The following is a 19,988-nucleotide window of genomic DNA, read 5'->3' as shown; positions in this document are numbered from 1 at the left end:
TACTGCTGTAGAACAAAAGCTTCAGACTTTCCTAGTTATTAATTCTTGAAAATCATTCAGAAAATCCTGATTTTGTGACAAGCCAGGTTTTAAAAGAGAGAGAACACTACAAATAGAACTGTATTAAATGATGAAGAAAAAGGTGGTATGCTATGAGAGTAAAATTTTAAAAATTCCCTTAGTATGTTTCATATATGATCTAACAGGTAGTTACATACTAGCACTAAGATAAAAAACAGAATCTCTTTCCTATTGAAGTTAATTTGTGGGTTATTTGGAAATTAAAAAATAGTAGTAATGCATTTTATAAAAGTTAGAAAAGTCACTGAATTGATTGAAATTTTGAGCATTGAATTAGGAATATGCAACATCCCTCCCATTCAGGAAATATATAATCTTGCTAGAAAGATAAACTGGGTTGCATCCAAAATAAATGATATTCAGTTAGAGGGAATCTAGATAATATTTGTAATTTCCAAAAAAACAAAAACAAAAAAGCTGATAATCTATGATATCATTTACCTTAAGAAAGGGGTATAACTTTTTAAAAAACAAAGTATCTTTTTGCAATTAAATTAGTGTTTAAAGTAATCACTATGTCTTTATTATTTTTAGAAATATCTACTTTTCTAGTTAGTTTGTCAGATATGGAAGAGTATTTGACTTTCATATGAATTAGAGAATCAAAGTGTCACTACATATCCAGTTCTTTTTATTTTCAAACTATTACAATGTAGTGCTAATTTAATCAACAACTATTCTGATGAAAGCCATTTTTTTCTTCAGTGTTACGGAATTTGGGTCATTCAAATAACTTTACATACACATCATCCGCAGAGTTTGACCGGTAGAGGGAGCCATTATCTACATAGTCTAAAATCTGAAAACAAAATGTTCTCTGCTCATGAAAGAAGCAGTCACAGAATATTAGTCAATTTATCAAGCCCTTTTTAAATTAAAAAAAAAAAATCCAAATGGGTTTAACATTTTAAATTTTAAAACAAAATTGAAATTAAATTTACTTTAATTCCTTTTGTGAAATAAAGCAATGAACATTTTTAATAATTTGCATACTTTTAAAAATCTTGCGTCAATTACTTAAATGTCAGTATTCTGAAGGAAATGTACAAATAGCTATTATCTGAATATTTTCTTATTTTCATATTATTGCTATATATATTTAGCCTCATTTTTACCAAAAAATTTCAAACAGCATAAACTCAATTCTCATATTATTAAGTCATAAAAGAATATTTTCTAACTTCTAAAGAATTATGAATTTTCTTATTAGTAACTATGAGAGTATACTGGAAAATTTTTTGATGAGTATAATGTATTTATTAAACTAATGCTTGTCTCTTAAAAATAAATAGAATTAGGAATCTGTGTTTGTTCATATGTTGATACATTTGTAACTGTGATATATAAAGCTTATATAATTATTTAAAAGATATTTAAAAATAATGATGTGTGAATACACCTAAAAGGACTCACATAATTTTGTATAGCACAGATTGACACAAATTTAAAATAAGTGTATAATTAAAAGTTTCCACATTCATACTCCAAAAGCTCAGTTTGCTTCTCATAATGACATTTGGATTAACACCTGTATTAATCAAATAAAAACATCTTGTGACTATTTACTTTTAAGTAGTATTTCATTAGAGATTATAAAGGATCCCACACTTTTTCACAGTTCTTACTATCATTATTTAACACAGTTCTTACTGTATCATAGTTGTAACAGCTACACAGACACAGCGCTTCTTTATACCAAACCTTAGGGTCTGAATTCAGCAAATATAAGGTAGCAGATGCAAATGAGATTATTGGTTGTTATAGCGTGAGTCAAAACAAGGTTTCACAACTTCATTTTTAAGGTGGTTTGTATAGTAAGAAATCAGCCAAGTTAATGTTCAAGAGAGCAGTCTACACCTTTGCCACTCAAAGTGTGTTCTAGTATCTGGTAACATTGGTCTCCTCTGGGAGCTTATTACAACCCTCCACTCAGGCCCTATCCCAGAGCTTCTGAATCTCAATCTGCATTTCAATAAGATCCACAGGTACTTCGAATGCACATTACATTTTAAGAGACACAGGAATACACCAACTCTTTACAGAGGTTCCCCAGGACACAGGGGACCTCTAGACTTCTAGTATCTCTAGTATTAATAAATATTTGTGACTTTTAACCTGAGTAGTTTTGGAAATCTATAAAAGTTTTCTAGTTCTTAGATGGCCTGTCAGTGCCTAGGAATTCTACTTGAAATCGTGACTTTGAAAGTGTGACACAGAGTACTTAATGCAGCTTTATACCTGCTGGGTTTAATTCTGAAATCACTTAAAAGTTATTTTTGATTTATCCTATAATTTTCAGTAGAAAAAAACATTAATTAGAAATGCATCTAAGGCTATTATCTGCATAGTTTGTATATTTTATTCTTCTCTGTCTGTAAAATTTTTCTACTTAAATAGTCTCTGTCAGATAAGCAGTTTTTATAGTGATAAAATATGAAGTGACAGTATATTGGTAGCATTAAGACATTTCATAATAGTGTTGAAAAAAGAATCCTGTATGTAAGCTTTGGCATAACAAAACTGGCAAGGAATTAAACATCATTAGCTGCTCCTTGGGAACAGAGGTGGAGATTGAGGTGCTAGAATGCTGTGATTACCTGTTGTCCCCAGACCTGCACTTCCCCTTCAGCTGACAGGGTGATCATCCCCACATTCAGCGATTCCCAGAGCTCTGCTTATACTCGGCCAAATTATATCTTCAATGTCCCAAGCAGTCTCGCCTTTATTATGATATAAAATGAACAGACAGCAACACCCATGATGTAGAACCAGCAAAGAGAATGGAAGTTTATGCTTCTGGCTAGAGCTAGCTTTGCGTCCCTTGCAATGTGGGTGATGACCTCAACCCATGCACATCCCTCCGAGAGAACTGTGTCTCAGGTGGGAGAGAGGTGCAGGAGGAGAACCAGGAGAAAGGTAGTGATTCCATTGTCTACAGTGTCCTAACCCCCCTGTGTGTATATATGTACACACACAAAACTAATATTTCCTGTCTGCCTGGCTTTTGTTCATTATCACAATTCACCAGGGTCTCAAGGGATCAATGTCATGTCCTTGACCAGAAGGAAGAATCAACCACTTTGATTCCAGATAGAGAAAGTGGGGTTCAGCCAGAACTATGAAACTTGCCCCCAATTTAAAATATTTGCAGCAGGACTGACAGTCAAAGCCAAGTTACACCAAGGTCCAGCAATATTTTTCCACACTCGCCTCAAAGACTGCCTTTTAAAAATGTATGGATTTTATTCTTCCTTCCAGGCATCCCTTTTAACATAACTTTGAGATGGGGAAGAGAGGGAAAATGCTCAAATTTGAGGCACCCTGGGTCTTTAGACTAATTTGATGGAAGGAATTGCTGTCAAGCATCTACCGTACTCAGGACTGTGTTAAGTGGGAAGACACATCGAGGAGAAAGATGTCCCCTCTTATCTCACTGAGCTGATATATATGCAAAGGCTGTGGGTTGTCCCCAGGCTGCACAAACTGAACAGTTCTCTCCAGTAGGAAGTTACAGTAGCCTGTCATGAGCCTCAGTGGGAGAAAACACCTCTCTCCCTGATCCTTCACACTTATACCTGGAGGACTGCACACACCCCTAGGAATCACACGTTCTCTGAGCACATAAACAGGTCTACCTGACTTAAATGCAGTTCCCTGGAAAATAGCAGACCATGTCCCTTATCGACTTGAGAATCTTCTTGAATTTGAAAGGCACAGACTAGGGAGATATTGAAATTCTGAGCATAGTATTGTGTTGTTGAAATTTCATCATAAACTAGGCTGTTTTATCAAACACCAACATCATCTTATACTTTTAATTTTGCCGAACATAGGGGTTTGCAAAATTAAAAAAACAGTGGCCTCAGCAATTTAAGATGGGCATGTTATTTTTAAAAACTGCAAAATCTAAAATTCTAATGTTGCGCCCTTTGATCTCATTCCTTTCCCCTGTTGGTAAAATGATCAGTGGCAAGCATCAGCTCCCCACTCAAATATACACATGCATCCTACTGTTTTTGCAAGAGAATAAAATTATATTTCTGACTGAGAAAAATCATAAACCTCTTATTATATCATTTTCCTCCTTCCCCAAAATCAAATAGAAAGAGGAAGGCAGGAAGATTGGCATTAGTAGGGATTCTTATCTCTAAAAAGTGCTTTAGCACATGCTGAAGAAATTTCAGCATCTCCCCATTAAGATTTTGTTGTTTTAAACCATTAAGATGCACACATGAAGAATCAAGTGCAGACCATTTTAACACTCTTATCACATAAAAGATGAGTGCTTAGCTTGGAGGGGAAGGGAAAGAGGGGGATTAATAAAGAAAAAAGATGAAGGCACAGAAATAGTGTAGAAGGATAGAACTGCAGATATTGAAACATTCTTATATAATACACCTAAAAAGAAACAAGATTTTATATATATATATATATATATATATATATATTTATATATGAAAAATCAATAGTGCACACATACATAGTGATAGTAAGAATTTCATTTTAGATTCTGCCATTAATTCTGTGTAAGTCCAGGTCCTCACTCTCACTTGAAATACTGCTTCAACTTCTTGACTGACTACATCTTTACATGTCTCTGCCTAGTCAAATCCATCTGACACATTGCCACCAAAGGGTCTTCCTGAAAATATAATTCACATCATTTCCTAGGTTTAAAATAGCTATTTCCTGTTGCTTGTCTATGGGATGAACTCCCACACAGACCTAGGCGTTAATGTCATATGCAGCCTTTCTGTAGCTCTGTTTCAAACTTTGTGTTATATTTGCTATTACTCCCACACTCCCCCTGCTTTCTACAAGGTATAATCTGGGCTGCTGAAAGTCTTCCAATATTTCCCAGGCAAGCAAGGCATCATTTAATACCCCCAGATGTTCTTTCCCTCCTCAGCTTGGGATGCTTTCTCCCTTTTCACAGGGAAAAATCCTGGTTTTCTGTGCAATTCTAACTTTAAAGCAAGCTAATGAGAATGAATCCCTTAGTAACATTGCTTCTCCCTCTTCAGACCATGACTTAATGTTGTGTAACTTGCAGAATCTGAGCATATATCTTCAACAATCACTACAAGATGGTATTATACAAGTTTCCCAAATTTCTCATCTATTTTTTTTTTCTTACAGTTAGTAAGAGAGAGTCGATGTTTTTTCTACTTATCTATTTCCAGTGTTCATTACCAAGCACAGTGCCAGGCAAATAGTTGTTTCCCAATAACTAATTGTTCAAGGGAAAATGAATGAATGACCCTAATTAGATTGGGCAAGTCCCTTGACAAAATTAAAGAGTTCACTCTTTTTCAATTCATGAGCACAATATTTTGCAGCTCAAATTATTCTTCAAATTGCATTCATATGTACTACAATAATTATTTATTGACTGGTGTATAGGGTTCATCTCTCCTTTTGACTGAGAAACAGCAATATGAAAATGCTTTTCTTCCATTTAGACCCTCACTAGAGTATCAGTGAGAAATTTACTGCTATAGCAAAATAATTTCCACATTAGTTCTTAGATTTCTATATAACTGTCTATGAATATCTTGCAAAATTACAATGAATAAAACTCCACTGATATCATAAAACATCCTGTTATATCTCTCCAAATCATTAGACAGTAAGCACATGTTTTGGATTATCATCTTGCACTGCTTCCCTGAGAGCTCAGCTGGTAAAGAATGCACCTGCAACGCAGAAGACCCTGGTTCAATTCCTGGGTCAGGAAGATTCCCTGGAGAAGGGATAGGCTACCCACTCCAGTATCGCTTGTGGATCAGCTGGTAAAGAATCTGCCTGCAATGCAGGAGACCTGGGTTTGATCCATGGGTTGGGAAGATCTCCTGGAGAAGGGAAAGGCTACTCACTCCAGTATTGTGGTCTGGAGAATTTCATGGGCTGTATAGTCCATGGGGCCTAAAAAGAGTTGGACATGACTCTTTCACCTACCAGGTATAAAGTTCAAATCAAATTAATTGAGATCATAAAGTTTTATCCTATACTCTTTGTGTGCTGTTATAGTTAATAAATAGTCTCAATGTTTTTTGCAAAGGCTTATTGAACCAGTGATCTAATAATGGGAAGTATTAAAATGTGGTTCATTTACCATTAAATGGATTCAAGAAAGTCAGAGAACCTACACTTTTTCATCATGAGATATCATGATTCACCTGTATGACATAAACCCAGGTTAAACTTTCTTAGAAACTCTTTGAACAAAATTACTCTATTCTCTATAGAAAGTTATGCCTATAAGTAATCATAACAGTGACTGTGTTGAATACTACTCCCTTCAGAAGTGTTTGGACAGGCATGATCCCATTTCCACTGCTATAGTATAAAGTTGCATAGAAATAATGAAAGATGTTCGTTTCTTATTCTCAATATTAAGATGGAGGAAATGTTCAGTATTTCTTCATTAGGTATGATGTAAGCTATAGGCTGTTACAGCTGCTTGCTTTTAGATTGGCATATTCTCCATTTGGCATATTCTCCATTCTCCATAATAACTTTTATTATGAATCAGTGCTGACTTTCATCGTATGATACTTTCTGTATCTATTGATGTCATTACATGATTTTTTTAAGGTAACAGTTTACTCTGATTGAATTTTTGTGTGAAACATTTTATAATCTTGGGATAAAGCCTGTTTGATCATAGTGCATTATCCATTTTCTGTATTGTTGGATGGGATTTACTAATATTTTCTCATGCTCATGAACTTCTCTTGTTGCTCAGTTGGTAAAGAATCTGCCTGCAATGCAGGAGACTCAGGTTTGATTTCTGGGTCAGGAAGATTCCCTCGAGAAGGAAATGGCAACCCATGAGGGATTTCAATCTGTAATTATCTTTGCCAATAATACCTTTGATTTTTGTATCAGGGTTATATGGTCTTGAAAAGAGCAAGTTGAGAAGTGTTTCCTCCTCCTCTAGTTTGTCAAGAGCTTTGCATGACATGGTATTAATCTTCCTTCAGTGCTTCACAGAATTCATCATTGGTGAGTTTATCTTGGTGTGAAATTTTCTTTGTGAGGTTATTTTTATTAAAAATTTCAATAACAAGTATAGGGATAATCAGATTTTTTATTTCTTGATTCAGATTTGCCAAGCTATGACTTCCAAGGAATATGTTAATTTCACTTAAGTTGTCAATTTTATTGATATAACATTGTTATCATCTTTTAAATGTGAATATCATCTATAATGATGTTCCACCTCTTATCAGGGTACTGATATTTTGTGTTTTTTTTCCCCTCTCTCTTGTTTTTCTTTTTGCATCATCAGTGTTCCTAAAGAGTTAACAATTTATTAGTGTCATCAAATAATCCATTTTGACTGCTGATCATTAAGTATTATTATTTAATGATATTTAAACATTTGTTGTGATTTTTTTCTATAAACAGGATTTATTTGCAAGTGGTTGCTTAATTTCTGATATTTAAAGATTTTTCTAGATATCTTTCCACCACTGATTTCTAATTTAATATCAGCATGGTCAGAAAACATATTCTGTATGATTTTGATTCTTTGAGATGTGATTTATCGCCCATTTTTAGTGCATGTTCTATGTGCAAATGAGAATGTATTTCCTGCTGTTTGGAGATGTAATATTCTATAAATATCAGTTAGTGTAGCTCAGACTTCTATAGTTTTTCTTTTCTCTACTGGAATTTCAGTGGAAATCTAAATTGCCTCATGACTCTGGGTCCCGATCTGGATATTTTCCCAGGAGGAAGAAACAGCCAGTCATCCAAGTTCATTCTGAGGAGAGGTCAAAGCCATCACTTTCATTGCTTCTGTAGTAAAAGAATAAGGTCTATGGAGACCCTTCAATACAGGAGGTCATCTCTAGAAACTTAAAGGTGTGGGAAGAGGTGGGAGAAAAGAAATCTGCACTGTGTTCTAGTCTAGTTTCTTCATGTTGAATATACTCTTCTGTTTTAAAAGCCTGTGTATAGGAGTGCTAACTTCAGTCAGCCTCACAAAAGATATGAAGGAAATTGGAAGTTACTTCAACTTTAAAAGCTATGAGGTTTGATTAGAAATTCAGAACCAGTCAGGGGGAATTTAGAATAGTGCTTATAAGAAATATTTTGCTTAGATAACATTTGTTCGTTTTCTTACCCCTCCTTAATACCATCCTACACAACACACACACACACACATACACACACACAAGTCAGATCTTAACTTCTGAAATAAAAGCCCAGAAATCATTAAGTTTTGAATACAGAATGACACATTTAAAAGCTATCATTATATCCCTTTTAAAATTATCTTTGCATATAGTTTTTTAAAAAATAAATTCAATCAAACTCTTTGATTTAGCAGACCCATGGAGGAACACCAGATAGTTTTCCCTTTCATAAAAATGCAAGGATAAAAACATGAAGAAAACATTTAGTTAGAATTCCCTTCAGCCTAGGGTTTTTGTTTTTTTTTCTTCTCCTTCTTGGCTACTTTAAGCATTAACAAATGAAAAAGTGAAGTATTTCATTATATAACTAAATCATAGACACTTTTCTGTTACTTTACAAAATAGATTAGTTGTTTCCCAAGTAGTCTATTTGTCAGATTCTTTCTCTAAAAAAGTACTGCTGTACCTAGAAACCACATGAGAACCTTATAACCAGAAATGATTTTTCTTTTCCTGCCATGATACCTGTTCATTAAAGTGCTTTAGAAACCAGGGAATGGGTGTCTTCATTAGTTGCATATTTTTATGTGTAATAAACTGTTTTTAAAAGATCATTTCTTGTAGCAGAACAGCCATTAAAATGAGGTGTTCCAAGTAACATTATTTTATCAAGAACACTGTGGGTTTTTATTGGATATAGTAATAACATGTGAATATATGTTTTTGCTTTATCATTTGTCATCTGTTTAGTTATTACATTGATTTGTGTGACTCTATTGCCTCCTATACTCATATAATTAGGAAGATGAAAATCAACTCAGAGAGACAAGCTGGGAAATTCTATACAAGGCAGTCATTTTAATCTGCTGGTGCTAAGACTATTGAGATGTATTCTTTTTTTCCTTTTAAAGTCAGTCTTACACAATATCTTGAGTGGCAAAGCTTTTTTCCTACTTCATTGATATATGATTGACATGTAACATTGTGTGAGTTTAAGGTGAACAATGATAATTTAACACAATGCATATATTGTAAAATATTTACCACAGTGAGATTTGTTAACACATTCTTTAACATAATTAGAATCGGATTGGTGGTGGGGGTTTGGTGAGAGCAGTTAAAGCTCTATTCTGATAGCAACAGTAAAGTTATAGAATACAATATTGTTGACTGTGGTCAGCATGCTTTATATTATATTATATATATATTATATTAGATCCAGGTAACTTATTCATCCACTGAAAGGTTGTATCCTTTGACCAATATCTCCCATTTTCCCCACCACATAGCCCCTGACAACCCCTCTTCTATTGAGTGGTAAAGTTTTACAAGTGTTTAGAGTTATATATGCTTTGTTGTTGGGGCAGATTTGCTGGTGTCTTGAAAGTGAAAGTGAAGTCGCTCAGTCGTGTCTGACTCTTTACAACACCACGGACTGACTATAGCCTACCAGGCTCCTCCTTCCATGGGATTTTCCAGGCAAGAACACTGGAGTGGGTTGCCATTTCCTTTTCCAGGAGCTGGTGTCTTACCACAGGGTTAAAAGTCTGTTCTCAAGGCAGTCTGGTCTAAAAGGACAGCTTGGAGTGAGAAGCAGAAGTAGACACCTGTTCGGAATTATCCTTGACCAGTGGTGAAACATTTCGTATATTCCTGTTTGAAAGTATCTCCATTAATGGAGAGCAAATCAAAACTGCTTCCAACAATCATTTCCTGAACAAGGTTATACATTTTAGCTTAAACTCTTCTAGAAAATAATAACATTACGCTAAGGATTGAGTTCTGGCTTAGTGAATTTAGCTGGTCAGTTTCCATCTTACTCACTTGAAATGGTTTCTGCTAGTTAAAGAATTGCCACACGTATTTATTTATTTTTTTTCCCACATGTATTTAAAATTATATGAACGGTTAAAGAAAAGCAGACTGGGCAAAATACAGCAATAGCTGTTTTCAAATATAAGTATATATATATATATTTATAAAGAAAACTTTGTGCCTACAAAAATACAAAAAAATCATTCTTATTTCTACTAAGATAAACTTTAAAGTTACCATCTCCCTGAGAAAATTATTGTCTATAGAATAGATTTAACATAGAGATACTTATTTGAACTGTTATTTCTTCACATATGTATATTTTTGGGTGAATGAAACCGAAAGAAATAGACTTTTTAATATTCATGCCCATTTTGCATAAGATGAAACTAAAGACTAATTTGTTCATCATCATGCAAACAGGATAGAGAAAATTAACACATTTATCAGATGTTTATTTTATTCATTTATATCATTTAGCATCTAGGCCAACCATGCGCATACATGCATACAAACACATGGATGTATAAGTATGAAATAGACTAACAGACTGATTTTTTGTTCAGTATAATTTATGTGAGTCCAAATACAGAAATATGTATTAATTATTACTATTTCAGATGATTTAATTATATATGGCTTGGAAGAATGTAGTAAAATTTAAAACACCAAATAAGCGATCATAAACCTACAATAAAATTTTTATAAATTATCAGATAATGGAGAGATGGCTAACAAAAGTGTCATTCTAGTGTAAAAGTCATGGATAGTAAGGCTCATTAAAATCACTCCCAGATATTTTTTCCTTCTGCAGTGAGGAGCGTATTATGTGTAAATCTGCATCTATTCCTGTGGAAAGAGAAATGCATGAAGATAATGCAGATTTAACCCAAAAGGAATTTTTGTAACCAGGGTTAGCATGGATAGTAATACAGATGAGAAGTAGAAGCTATACAATTTTCAAGCCTAGATGCAGAAGCAATAAGGGACTGCTACTCAAAAGCAACAATTTGGTGGCAATTTAGGTCCAAACACATTAAGATTAGAGTCAAATGAGTGTGATCGACTCTCATATCCTTGAATTTTCCCTGGATGGAATGGACAACTCAGATACATGGCAATAACCTCCTGGCTGATTTTGGCCTAGAGACTTTCTAGTTCATTACCTTCCTTAGTATTTTAGTCCAGGGAAAACCAATTTCAATTCTATTAAAGGGATTCTTGCTATTATGCCTCTTTGTCTCTCTCTTTCATTTTTTTTAAAGAGTTTTTTCTTCTACCTTATCTGAACATATTTCAAGAGATAACATCAGTTTTGCTTTATACTCCACTGCTTTGAAATAGGTAGTGTTTCTACTATGGTCTCACCCAGTAAATGACTGCAAAATTTCTGAAATACATGCTGCCAGTTGCAATGAAATATTAACACTTCAAGCATTTTGATTAGCTATTTATATCCACAATTAGTTGGAGTATTAAGAATCGAAAATGTATTTATAGTACATCAAAATTGATTAGCTTACATTTACACTTTTCACTTACTTTATGGAAAATCAAAGTCAGAGCATTTGCACAGTGACGCCAGTCACCAGTACTTTCTACATATCCAGCATCCTTGTCAGTTATTAAATCAGTGTGCTTCATTTTCTCAGCGTAGCCTTATGCTACTGCAGAAGTGATGTGAACAGTGGAAGCAACTGCTTGAATTTCTCAAATAATCCAAGCAGAAATAGAAAGTTTGCTTGAAGCACTATTGTTATCCTTCCCTTCACAAGTTGAGTCATCCCCAAGCCTGTCAATCAAATGTCCTCTCTGTTAGACGGTTCCACTCTCTTAACCACCGTTGCTCAAAATGTCTAGACCTAATACATTTTCTTATTTTATTCTTGGAAACACTCTTTTAAAAATATAGACCTCATTTTTGATAGAGAAAGAAATGAACTCTAGCAACATTTTTTTTGTAAATTAAATATTTTATTATGTATTTCCATATAAACTTTTCTAATCCTCATACCAACATGGTTATATTTCCTCCACCATATAAGTCATTATGAAAATAGGCATATTGTGCATGGCTATGTAAATTTTCAAACATTAAAATATACACATATAAATAATGTTAATCCTTTCAAAGGTAGGTTATGTGTTTATTCAGAAGTAACTACCACTCTGCAAAGAAGTATTTAGTGTTTTTCTTAGAGAATTAAATTGAATGTCTGTGATGGATTTGTTGAATTTCTAGAATTCCTTGCCCAGAAAGAATTTATTCATGTCATCACTGCTGCACAACCTCATCAAACATTCTTCCATGTCAGAAATAGAACTTAGCCTGGCACCCGAGGGGGTCCTGATGTTCTCCATCCAGATAACAATCTTTTCTCTCCTTGCAAAATAACACTATCTCAATTTTTATCATCAGAAACATCCTTGTTTTTCTCTATGATATTTATCATTCAAGTGTTCATTCATAGACATTATTGTATAGTACAGTTTTTTTTTTTTAAGTTGGATATGTAGTTTAAATCTCTTTTAAGCTGCAGGGTCATTTTCTATTTCTTTAAATTTTTAAATGTTAATTATTAAGCCATTTGAACTGTAGAGTTTCTGGTAGCCTAAAGGTGACAGATTTCATGCTTACTGTGTAATGCAAAGTGATACTGTGACTTCTATATTCTTGTAAACTGTCCATTGGATCCAGAGAGTTGATGAGACTTAAGTTTGATCCCTCTGGCAAGCCCACATGTGATGGTGTGTTTGTGTGTGTGTGTGTTCAGGAGACACATCTGAGTGGATTCTGCTATTCTTCTTGTTGTTAGCTTCAGTTGCTAACATCCGGATTTTTTATTTGATTGAAATTCCAAAATGGTGATAGTTTACCATTTTATCTCACTTACTAACTGACAGAATCATATAAATAAACACTTTCCTTTATCTATTATTGAGTTGTACACGAGTAGAAAAGGCAGGATAAATATTTTATTCTTTACTCTCATTTACCAGAGATTTGTGAATGCTTCTAACAGCCTCTTGCTGCCCAAAACCTAAGAAAAAAGGAGGACTAAACTCTTAGACAATGAGGAACCACATGGAGAGAGGGACCAGAAGAAATCTGAGCCAGCTATCAGACATGAGTAAGGCCATCTTGGATCACAAGGCGCCCACACCACTCCCTGCCCAGCTATCAGCTGACTTCCACTGTATTAATGTTCCCAAAAGACCAGTAGTAAGAAACATTCCAGCTGAGCCCAAATTGCTAAACCCAAAGAATTACTGGCAAATGGAAATGTTGTTTTAAGCCATTCAGTTTTCAGGTGATGTTTTACAATAAGATGGATACCTGATGCATTATGTTTAAAGATAAAACGTCTCCTGAATTCATACTGATATTTCTAATTCAAGTTAGACTATAGGCTTCTCACCTAGATCTTCTTCTTCTACATTAAGAAGTCTGTTCCTGAAGAACACGGAGGATGATAATTACTCATTTGCTTTATGTCACAGTATCCACACAACAGTCTCAGAAAAACAATAATGATACTCAGTGTCAATTATGATTACTAAAAATTAGTATATGTTTTCAATGTGCATTCCCCAAATTTTCCTTGAAGATTTTAATGTTTGGGTATATCTATGTCATAGATTTCTAAGCCATTAAATATATTCGCTCCATTTTGAGAGAAAAGCAAGGGATGTTTGATTGAAGTGAGAACATGGACCGTCACTTAATCTCAATTTTACACCTATCTATATAGTTAATACATATCAGAAGTCACTACATAATGTTTATCTAGTCATTTTTGCTCTCTAAAGCTAATTCTTTTCTATAAGGTTTATCTTGTATATTAGGATAAAGCATAGGAACTGTCTCCTTGAGATTTGTGTGTTGGTAACAGCTTATGACTTTCATAATTGAAGGTCAGTTTTACTAGATATAAATAGCTTATCACATTTTCTTTTTATAAGAATCTTACATATTTATTTTATTTTCTTCTGAAATAAAATACTGTTGTTGGAAAGCCTGATGGGCAATCTAATTTTCTTTGTCATAAACATCACATTTTCACCCCTAGACATTCTAAAGATTTGAGTTTCCTTTTGTTTAAATTCCAGGATGTGTGCTAGGTTTATGTGATGATACCCAAGATATGTATTGCTGCATATAAAACCATTCCAGAACTTGATAATCAAAGCAACAGCTGTGTTATAAGTTTTACAGATTTTGTGGGAAAGAAATTTTAAAAGAACACAGAGAAGACACTTCTTTATAATGTCTGTTCTAAAAAACAGGCTGTATATTGTCACCCTGCTTATTTAACTTATATGCAGAGTACACCATGAGAAATGCTGGACTGGAAGAAGCACAAGCTGGAATCAAAATTGCCGGGAGAAATATAAATAACCTCAGATATGCAGATGACAGGACTCTTATGGCAGAAAGTGAAGAGGAACTAAAGAGCCTCTTGATTAAAGTGAAAGAGGAGAGTTAAAACGTTGGCTTAAAAGTCAACGTTCAGAAAATTAAGATCATGGAATCCGGTTCCATCACTTCATGACAAATAGATGGGGAAACAGTGGAAACAGTGGCTGACTTTGTATTCTTGGGCTCCAAAATCACTGCAGATGGTGACTGCAGCCATGAAATTGAAAGACACTTGCTCCTTGGAAGAAAAGTTATGGCTAACCTAGATAGCATATCAAAAAGCAGAGACATTACTTTGCCAAGAAAGGTCCACCTAGTCAAAGCTATGGTTTTTCCAGTAGTCATGTATGGATGTGAGAGTTGGACTATAAGAAAGCTGAGCACCAAAGAATTGATGCTTTTGAACAGTGGTGTTGGAGGAGACTCTTGAGAGTCCCTTGGGATGCAAGCAAATACAACCAGTCCATCCTAAAGGAGATCAGTCCTGAATATTCATTGGAAGGACTGATGCTGAAGCTGAAGCTCCAATACTTTGGCCACCTGATGTGAAGAGCTGATTCATTTGAAAATTCCCTGATGCTGGAAAAGATTGAGGGCAGGAGGAAAAGGGGGCAACAGAGGATGAGATGGATGGATGGATGGCATCATCGACTCAATGGACATGAAGTTTGGGTAAACTCCGGGAGTTGGTGATGGACAGGGAGGTCTGGTGTGCTGCAGTTCATGGGGTCGCAAAGAGTCGGACACGACTGAGCAACTGAACTGAACGGAAACTGTATGAAGGGAGTTTGGATTAGATGGTTTTTATAGCTTTAAAATGTTTTTCTAACTTTCACTATGTTTTGAGTAGCATTAAAAAAAAATAATGGCTTGTTTTATATGATTTCCTGCCATGTTCCCAAGCCTACTTTCAAGTAGATCCTCTCACCAGGGGAATATAACATACAGTTGCTGTGTCCTGGGGCTTCCCTGGAGTCTCATTTATAAAGAATCGCCTCGCCTACCAATGCAGGAGACTCGGGTTCAATCCCTAGACCTGGAAGATTCCCTGGAGAAGAAAAAGGCAAACCACTGCAGTATTCTTGCCTGGGAAATCCCATAAACAGAGGAGTGTGTTGGGCTATGGTCCACGGAGTCTCAAAAGAGTCAGACATTAATTAGCAAGTAAACAACAAGGAGCTGTGTATTGCTTTTTTAGTTCTATCTAATTACTGTTTGGAGTTTGGGGGAATACCTTGTCTTCTACCTTGGTTGTAAATTTTTAAAATATGTGCTTTATTTTATTATCTAGTCTCTGCTTATATTTGGAGATTTGACAAGGCCCCCAAGATATGTTCCCATCACTTGCCATTTTCCAAGAAGTTCTGAGAACAATTTCAAAAAGAGTTTTCTGAATATCATTTGAGAAAGGACAACATAATAATGGCCATCTTTGAAAGGAGATCACTAACATGTCTGAAATATTAAAAACTTAATATTTTATAGCCATGTCTCATGTTATATATATTTCTATTGAAAAATGATGAAAAGTAATTTGGAGCTCAATGTCATTTTAAAATGTAGCGTTGGAAAAAAAAACCTGCTTTTCCTCTATACAGTCCTATTTTTATCAAAGAGATTCAATAAGATGAATAACGTAATATGCAGTGTTTTCTTTTAAAGCCAGCTTTATCTTGAGTATAACACAAAAAACAAACACACTTATCATATCTGTAAACTACACAAATATGTAGAGTTGGCCAAAAAGTTCATTTGAGTTTTTCCATAAGATATTACAGAAAAACCAGTATGAATCTTTTGGCTAACCCAATATAATAACTTCTTATACATGAGAAATTATATACTTTGAGAGGTGCTAAAGTTCAGTCAGTTCAGTTCAGTCGCTCAGTCATGTCTGACTCTATTCCTCTACCATCTCCAAAATGAACAGCCAGAGGGCCACTGCCTCTCAGAATTCCTGGGGTGGAATCTCTTAAAGCTTTGGGTTGTCCTGCTAAGACTCTCCCCATATAGTCACAATCCCATCAATCTGTCTAAGTGGTTTTCAGGACTTATGCCATCAAGGTATCTCTTTGGCTTGGTCACCACAGGAAACCTGATATTCCCAGACATCTCACATCATTTAACACACACAATGATGCTGACTAGAATTATTTTAAATTCAAAATCCCCTCTCAATTCCTTATTCTTAACTAATATGCTTGCTTTTTAAAATATCACTTACAAAAAGAAACAATAGCAAAATTTTGCTTCTTTATTTCTCTGCTAAAAGAACAACAGGAAGATAAATCATACATGGGCTCCACTAAGTTACCAACCTATACTGTCTGCCTTCTTTCTCTGTATAATATGGTCTTTGCTCCCATCTAAGGTGATTTCTTCATTTGCAGTGGAATACATTAACTCTTCACTCAAGGAAATCAGTTCTGAAGTTGTTTCTTCCCAAATATCACCAATTGTCCCTTCTATTTTCTCAGTCCCATCAACAGACAAACATGCCATAGTCCAATTTTAAATGATAATAATAATAATAAAGTTGTTCTGAGGATTATCTCTGTCTCATTTCTCAGCTCTGATTCTATAGTAAAATTCCTCAGGAAATTCTTCTACGTTTGTTGTTTCCAATTCCTGACTTCTCATCCTCTCAGAAAGCCATTTGGTTCAGCATTACTCCACTGAAATGGCTTACTCATGAATAATGTTAGGAAAATTATTTGACCTCTTTGAGTTTCAGTTTCCTCATTAGTAAATTTGAAACTGGATTTTGTGTTTAGTAAGGGTTGTGGGAGGGTTCAGTAAGAATGTCTTATTTGTGTTCAACTGCTTGAGGACACAGACATTTCAAAGTCTGTTATAACCCAAGAAGATGGCCATTTTACAAAGACTGAGGCAGGACTGGGACAATGTCTCTTAAAAATCACGGTCACTGTGGATAGGGATGTGGAGAGAAGACAGGAGATGAGTAGCTGCAGTCTGATCATTTTACTGAGAACTTTAAGGTGAAAAATGTCTCTCTCATACATTTGCTTACTAAACTCAGGAAGTAATGGTGACATATTTTATCTTCATCGTACTTGCTACAGTTGCAAAATCCTCTACAACAAAGATATCGTCTCTCCTATCTAATAGGTTAAGGTATATGCTGGAACTTGTACTATGGCTCATGAGCACCAATTGTTAAATATTTCAGAATTTTTTAAACCAGTTATGACACTATGGGTGGCCTGAAAGTGATCATGGAGAAAGTATTTATAGCACAGAAATTGGCAAACACTACAAAACAGGGTATTCATTAAATAATTATTTAGTAACTGATTTACCAAAGGACACTGCATATAATAAAATGGTAATAATGTTTCCCTGTATTACTTAATTATATTCAACTTATTCTAATGCATTTTTCTCATTTAGACAATTTCAACTATATCTACAACTGTGAAGAGCTTTATATATTGAATGGGCATTACTTGAGGAGAGCCTAAAACCTAGCGTACACTAAAGCCTGAGAATTACTCTAGTTTCCATCTGCTAAACTGAATAATAGTGGAGCCCAGCTACTTTTACTTCCCCCTTCATATGAGAGGGTTTCATTTTAAGAACATAATATCCCTAAAAGAATTCTTAAGCTTCTCAGACAGAGAATGATGGTCTCAAAAAAAAATTTGTTGAGCATATGTATGAAAATGAGTCCCAATATTAGATGAAACAAAATACAGATATGTGGAAAATACAATTTCCTGTAACATTTCTTCAGAGGAAACTACTTACGCCATTATGAAACACTCTTCCCCAATCATTTATTATGGTTTATTCTCTATAAATATTTTGGTTTCCAGTTATAAATGTAGTTAAAATATCCAGTGCATCCTGCTCTCTGGTTTCCGTCACACTAAAGCTATATTTGACTAATGATTACTTGTATAACTTCTTGTTTTACAATATCCTTTTTAATTCTAAATCACTCTCAAAGCCAGTAATAGGTTCTGATCTGTCATGTCACTCAGCATAAAGTTCCTCATATATTTTTGATACCACTCAGACTAAGGCAAGATAACTCTCAACATAAAATTGTTCTTGTGAACTTTCCAAGGGAAGAACTTTTGCAAAACTGTTTTTAAAAATCTTTTTTAACCCATGCTGAATTGTGATGAATAACAACTCCCCTAGCCCCTGGCAGCATCACCCTTCTAAAAAGGTTGCCTAATACAATCTCACATAAACTACTTCTTTGTTCTTTGAATTCTCAGCCTTCATTAGTTTTCAGCTCCTTTAATTTGAACTGATATTTGCATTTAATCAGAATATATGTCTGTATTTTCCGTGTACTTACCTTGAGATTGTGCAGTGTACCAATATACATTTATGCTGTGCCATAATACTTGAGTTTTAAAAACTCCTGAAGGGACCATATATTTTGAGTATTTTAATGTTTTTATTTGCTTAGAGACTAATATGACCAGCACTCAATAGGTATACAATCTGTGTTGAAAGATCCTTACGTGTTTGTCAGATTTGCATAAGTATAACAAATCTAGAAGATAGCATATGTAACTAGAAAAATCATCAATTTAGTTACTAAATAGATTATCGCAATATGGCTTTGTACATTCAAAGACCAGAATACTTTCAAAGGAGTCAATGATTTTATGATGATAAGATATTTTAAATATTTTGAATAAATATGACATTTCCAGACCAACCACACTGGTTAAATTGTTATTCTGGTCTTGTAATTACAGCTTTATTTGGTGACAAGAATTATTGTGGCATATCACATTTCAAATAATTCGACCAGGGTTTAGTAATAGACAATATGAGGAATTTCATAAAGTCTGAACATTGGAATTATGTTTATCTCCAAGTAAGGATAAAATTTAGACGTATAGGAAGGTTGAATTAGGGAGATCTGACTGCAAGTGCTGGAGTTTGGGAAAAGGTTTCCAATTTCTTGAAAGATAGAATTTTGTACCAAATGGGACTATCAGTCCTGAAGAAATCACACTTATAGAGAGAATAAAACCCAAGTTTATTCAGCAGAGACAATACTGGATTTAGGCATTGAGAACCAGGCTGCACAATCAGTGAACTGGCTAACATGACTGACTTGCTTCCAAGATTGCTTGTAGACTCAGGCTGTGGAGGAGGAATCTACAGATTGATATTAAAAAACATCATCAGAAAAAAGGAGAGAGAAGAAAACCAGAAAGAACATTGTGGTTTTATTACATGATTGGCAAATATGATGTTCCTCTAGGAATAGTTCTTTGTAAGGCTGAATATAAACAGATTTCTGGGATCTGTATATAATTCGTTCCTCAAAATGGTGTCAAAAAGTATTCTTTTTTATCTCCCTTTTACCATTCCTTTTACCCATTCCCAAATACCATAACTTATTCAGAAGACAAAGACAGAATCACTGAATAAAACAATATCAGTAGGCTGGTCATAAATGCAGTTTAGCCAAGAAAGCATTTGAAGTATTTAGCATACCTATGTACCTAACTATTAAAATAGTGTTTCTGATC

This window comes from Cervus canadensis, chromosome 27 (genome assembly GCF_019320065.1).
Source record: "Cervus canadensis isolate Bull #8, Minnesota chromosome 27, ASM1932006v1, whole genome shotgun sequence".
In the NCBI taxonomy this organism is placed as follows: domain Eukaryota; kingdom Metazoa; phylum Chordata; class Mammalia; order Artiodactyla; family Cervidae; genus Cervus; species Cervus canadensis.
Note: the sequence above shows the minus strand (reverse complement) of the source record.